Below are 6,000 nucleotides of genomic sequence, written 5' to 3'. Positions count from 1 at the left end.
AGACTCTTTTGCAGTTTATAGTATATACAATCACTGCATCTCACGCAAACCACACAATATCAGCTACAATCACCGCATACAACACAATCTACACAAAAACAGGAACATACTTCTCATGCTTTAGAAACCAAACCACTTAATATCATCTACAATCGCAATTCTACTCACAATATTCACAGTCAGACTTCCCAAATACTTATTTTTCTTCATCCCAAGAGCTAGAAAAGAAGATTGATAGACAATAATATATTTGATAGTAATTACATTTCTACATTCAGTTTGAGTCTAAAAATATAATGCTTCCTATCCCGAGAATTTGATATTATTTTAAATGTACTTTATATTATTGAAATAATAAAATCGATCGCTATTAATCGAATAATAATCGATTAAGAGTCTCAACTTCATAGTAATTAAAATAAAAATCGATTTTTATCGATAATATCTCGTTAACCAATTAAAATCGAATCGAAACAACTTGTCATGTAGTCTATGATTTCATTGACATTCAGTGTCATTTTTGCGTACTAAAAATTAAAAGTATTTGTAAAATGATGAAGCTGTATATATTAATTTATATGAGTTTCTTGCCATTACTTCTCATTAAAGCTCCACTTTGCTCAACGCCTGTTAAACGTCGATTTGAAAATGTTACACATTCTACTAAATGAAAGCACGACGAAATATAGATCAACGTTTGACGGAGTTTTTTTTAATTTAACAAATCCATCTATTAATTAAATGTATTCACTTTATATTTGTGTTAGGTAGGGTGAATCGACTGGTTCACGATCAGTTAGTCAATTTGTCGACTTCAAAGTAACGTTAGTCATAAAATATAGGCATTTTTACGTTATTGGATTTTTATAACTGTTTGTTGAATTTTTAAATGATGAAATATCGAAGATCGAAATTCAGTTGACGATCAGATTCCGTTACATTACGATCACAAGTTTTCGCCTGTTTACGATCACTGATTACTACTCACAAAAGAATTTTACAGCTATTTATTTAAAGTTGTAGTTGCATTGTCAAAAAAGTCGAAATAAAAAATAGTCGAATAACACAACATTTTTTAGTAAAAAAACCTATATAAGATTGAGCACTACAACTTTAATAATTGGTCAAATTTGACAGCTTGAAATTAATAAATAGTATCATTGATTGGTTTCTGTTTCACACTTATTAAATGGACATGTTTATGTTGGAGATTGCCGCTTCTACATAGGATTTGTTACACATCTCTACATTTAAGGTGAAAGCAACGGATACAGTTGTCGCAACCTATGTTGTTTTCTGCATAATCCTCAACATCGCTTATTAATGCTTCCAAGCATTCGCTACATTGCACAGCAGCTTTTTTCGATGCTTTTTTCACTATCGTCTTCTTTTTCTTCTTTCTTTTCTCCACAGTTTTCTTTTCATTTTCTTCTGCTCTCAACTGTTGTCTTCGCTTTTTCTAACACGAGATTCTCTTTTTCTTCTTCTTTTTTCTAATAATGTTCCCGCCAAGCTTGCACTGAGCTATTTGGATCCATTACGTTTTTTATCTTTCCATTCTGGTGGCTCCGGGAAGCGTAAATGTTTTTCGAAAATATCATCGAAAGATAATATTTGATCGGGTTCATTCTGTTGATTGTTTAAGACTGTTGCGTGGTTATCGTTTTGGCCATGGACATCTGCTAATAGAGTGACCGTGTAGCATCGGTCATCAGCAGATCGCATTAGACTTTGTTGTTGTTGTGCAAGGGTTGGCGGTGAAATATGTAATATCCGAATTTCATCAAGAGGCATAACCGATATATTGTTCAGTGATATAAATGAGCCTGGCTGAAGCAAGGTTATATTTTCAGGAATAGTTTCATAAGTAACACACAAGGAATCGGTCAACAATTCTGAAGCGTCGATTAGAATGTTCTGTCTAGGCTGGGCAACATCCAGGACCGTATTTGGGTTGTCGAATATTAAGTTATCTGGAGTTATATCTGCCAAAATCGTTGGTCATATTAGTAATGGGAGTGCTTTGGTTTGACGCTGCAGAAATTTGAGGCGTCTTATACTTAGAGCGCCGTTTTTGTAAATATTTTGTTTTGGCTTTGTCGATTTCTTCGAGAATGTGTCCTGATTCTATACTGCGTCCGGCCAATTCAGACTTATGTATTGAGATGACTTTTATAGCTGCGTCAGACTCTTTTGCAGTCGCAGTTAGTTTTTTCGGATGCATTTTGATGTTGATCTCGTTCTCTTCCGACATTTTGTTGCGTGTCTTTAACATATTTTGTAAAATCTACAGCATCTTGATTGACAGGATATATGCCGCATCTTCGGAACCCATTGCTTATAATGTCTACTAAGTGAGTTTCTGTCAACGTTTTAAACAGAACAAAAGATCAATTTTGTCACCACTTGGTTTATATTATCTGACTGCCACTCTTTAACAGTTGTTTTCCAGTTTTGTTTCAGAGGCCTAAATACACTCACATCCGCTGGTTGTAGTATATGCGTGCTATTTGGGGGAAGGAGTTAAGAATTATGCCATTTGCTTCAGGCAAATGTCATGTACCATTTATGACCGTCAATAAATAATATAATTGGCTTTTTGACTTTATTTTTCGTTTGCCAAGCGTTGAAGTTGTAGCACGTATTCTACTCCTACGACTTCTCGATGACTACCCCTGGTTGAGCTAGGGATGCTATGATATTTGTTTGAAGCGAAGTAAGAATGAAAGATTGAGTCAAAGATGAAAGGTTGAATTTACTACTAATTAAAAGAAATACTTTACAAAATGTAGAATGAAATGAGCGTCTATACAAAGCAAAAATAAAGCAAGCGGAAAGCTGTGAGCGCGAGGTAAATAAATGTGCAGAATGCGTGGCGCGGGCGATCGCCTCTGGTATTTATGCGACGCGCGGGGCGCGGGCGCGGGAGGCCTAGCTGTGGCGGCGGGCGCAGGGCCCGCGGTGTGCGGCGGGAGCGCGGGCGCGGGGACGCGCACGCGATGCAGCCGATTCGCAGCTCGCACCACCCGTGACGTAGGCTGTCGTCATAGATCGTACGATGTGGCGTGATGTCGTGTGGTCCAAGAACATAAGCGGCGGTGCGGAAGTAAGTAGCGGATTTGGCCGCTACAAGTACTCCCCCACTGAGACCGTGACTACGGGTGATAGTAGTCGGGAAACTTGACTCTTCGTCCACTTCTTGTAGTTCTGATGTGTTCTTCTTCCGTAGTTTCCTTTTGTGTAGGTACAGTCTGTGTTTGTGTGTCTTTTCCTGATAAGTTGTCATCTGCGCTATATGCTGGTTTGAGACGGTCGATCGTTACTGTTGACGTCTTACCCTGGACTTCTATGTCAAATGACTTGGAGCCCCGACGTAGTACCTTGTAGGGTCCGGTGTACGGGGCTTGTAGCGGCCGTTTTACAGGACCCTGGCGCAGGAACACGTGAGTGGAGTGCTGTAGGTCTTTGGGCACGTAGAATGTACGTTGTCCGTGCCATGACGTAGATGTTGGTGACAGCTTAGTGATGTGCTGTTTCAGTCTGCTGGCGAAGTCGGTAACGTCGATGTGGTCGTCCCGTATGGGCTGAAGGAACTGTCCAGGTAAGCGGAGTGGCTCGCCGTAGACTAATTCCGCGGTAGACGCCTGCAGGTCATCTTTGCACGCGCTGCGTATGCCCAGCAGCACGAGAGGTAATGCCTCCGTCCATTGAGCACTGGTGTGGCAGGTTATAGCGGCCTTGAGCTGACGGTGTAGCCTCTCTACGAGGCCATTTGCTGCGGGATGATAAGCTGTTGTGGTGCGGTGGTCGGCGCCTACCAGCGCGGCGACCCTCTTGAACAGCTGGCTGTCAAACTGGCGGCCGCGGTCGGTTATGATGCTCTCGGGGCAACCGAACCGCGCAATCCACCCAGTTACGAAGGCGGCAGCGCAGGATTCTGCAGTGATGTCCTGCAAGGGCATGGCCTCCGGCCATCGAGTGAAGCGGTCGATCATGGTGAGGCAGTACCTGTGACCAACAGAAGAAGGTAAGGGACCTATTATGTCCATATGGACCTGACGGAAGCGAGCTGAAGGCATTGTGAACTTTGCTAATGGAGCTGATGTGTGGCGAGATATTTTACTGCGCTGACATTGTTGACACTCTTTGGCCCATTGTCGACAGTCCTTCTTAATACCCGGCCAAACGAAGCGTTGTGCTACCAATTGCGCTGTGGCTTTTGCTCCGGGATGACTTAGACTATGTAACGTGTTGAATACCTGACGTCGGAAAGCTGAAGTAACAAAAGGTCTGGTGTATTGAGTAGAAGTGTCGCAGAATACCTGAATATCAGAGTTCTCTAGCATGACCTTTTCTAATTTTAGGCCTGACCCACTTACGAGTAAGTTTTGAAGTTCAGCATCAGAATCCTGGGCACGGGCGAGGGACTGGTAATCTAGGGGCGTTGTCATCTCTTCAACCCGAGACATGCTGTCAGCTACTGTGTTGTCCCTCCCAGGGATATACCTGATATCAGTGCTGAATTGACTGATGAAGTCCAAGTACCGGAACTGACGAGGTGAGCAGCTGTCACGTTGAGTGCTGAATGCAAACGTAATGGGCTTGTGGTCAGTGTAGATGGTGAATGTCCTCGCTTCAACCATGTATCTGAAATAACGAATCGCTTCATAAATCGCCAATAATTCCCTGTCGTAAGGGCTGTACTTTTTTTGGGAAGGGCTGAGTTTTCTGGAGAAAAAAGCGAGGGGTTGCCAGGTGTTTCCCTTACTTTGCTGCAGTACGGCTCCAATAGCGTGGTCCGAAGCGTCAGTCTGTATCGCCAGCTCTGCTGTGGTATCTGGATGTGCTAGGAGTGTGGCATGGGAAAGACTAGACTTACATCTTTTAAATGCTTCTAGCAGCTCTAGAGTCATGTTGACTGGGTGTGATCCTTTGGTTTTCGGTCCAGCTAGTAAGGCATTAAGCGGTGCTTGTATTGCTGCTGCTCCAGGAATGAATCTTCGGTAGAAGTTGATGACTCCTAGGAATCGCCTCAACTCCTTTACCGTCTTGGGTGGCGGGTAGTCTTGAACTGCCTGGACCTTCTCCTCCAAAGGTTTAACGCCTGCTGCGGACACTGTGAAGCCAAGAAAAGTTACTTCATCCTTACCAAATACACATTTCGCTGTGTTTATCAGTATGCCGTAATCTGTCAAACGTTGAAATAGCTGGCGAAGGTGTTGCTGGTGCTGTAATGGAGATTCAGAGAAGATTAGGATGTCATCAATGTACCCAAAACAGAAGTCTAGGTCTCTAAGTGCTTCATCCATAAAACGTTGGAAAGATTGTGCAGCATTACGAAGTCCGAATGTCATGTAAGGGAATTCAAATAATCCGAAAGGCGTGGTAATGGCAGTCTTAGGAATATCGTCAGCATGGACTGGGATCTGATTATATGCTTTAACGAGGTCCACCGTAGAAAAGACTTTTTTGCCTGCCAGCTGGTGCGCAAAGTCCTGGATGTGCCGCACAGGGTATCGGTCTGGAATAGTGCGAGCGTTCAATGCTCTGTAATCCCCACAAGGTCTCCAGCCGTCGTTTTTCTTACGTGCTAGGTGCAGTGCTGAGGACCAGGGGCTCTCTGATCTCCGAGCTGTACCATTTTGTACCATCTCTTCCAACTCCTTTTTGGCAATGGTGAGTCTCTCCGGATCTAACCGACGAGGGCGGCAAAATACTGGTGGGCCAGGCGTCGTCCTAATATGGTGAACCGTGTTGTGTTTTGGTTCACTTGGCTTACCAGCTGGGCGTGTAATGTTCGGAAACTCTCGTACAATGTCGTTATACAACGAGTCCCCTGGCGATGTTGTACGTACTGATGAGATGTCCTCCTTGTGGTGCTGGCGTGGTACGGCGACGGACAGTGACGTTACCCCATCGACCAGGCGGTGATTGCGGCAGTCGACGAGCAGGTTATAAAAGCTAAGGAAGTCGACGCCAATGATTGGTTTGGAGACGTCT

Source organism: Leptidea sinapis, chromosome 20, assembly GCF_905404315.1.
Source record: "Leptidea sinapis chromosome 20, ilLepSina1.1, whole genome shotgun sequence".
Taxonomy (NCBI): Eukaryota; Metazoa; Arthropoda; class Insecta; order Lepidoptera; family Pieridae; genus Leptidea; species Leptidea sinapis.
Note: the sequence above shows the minus strand (reverse complement) of the source record.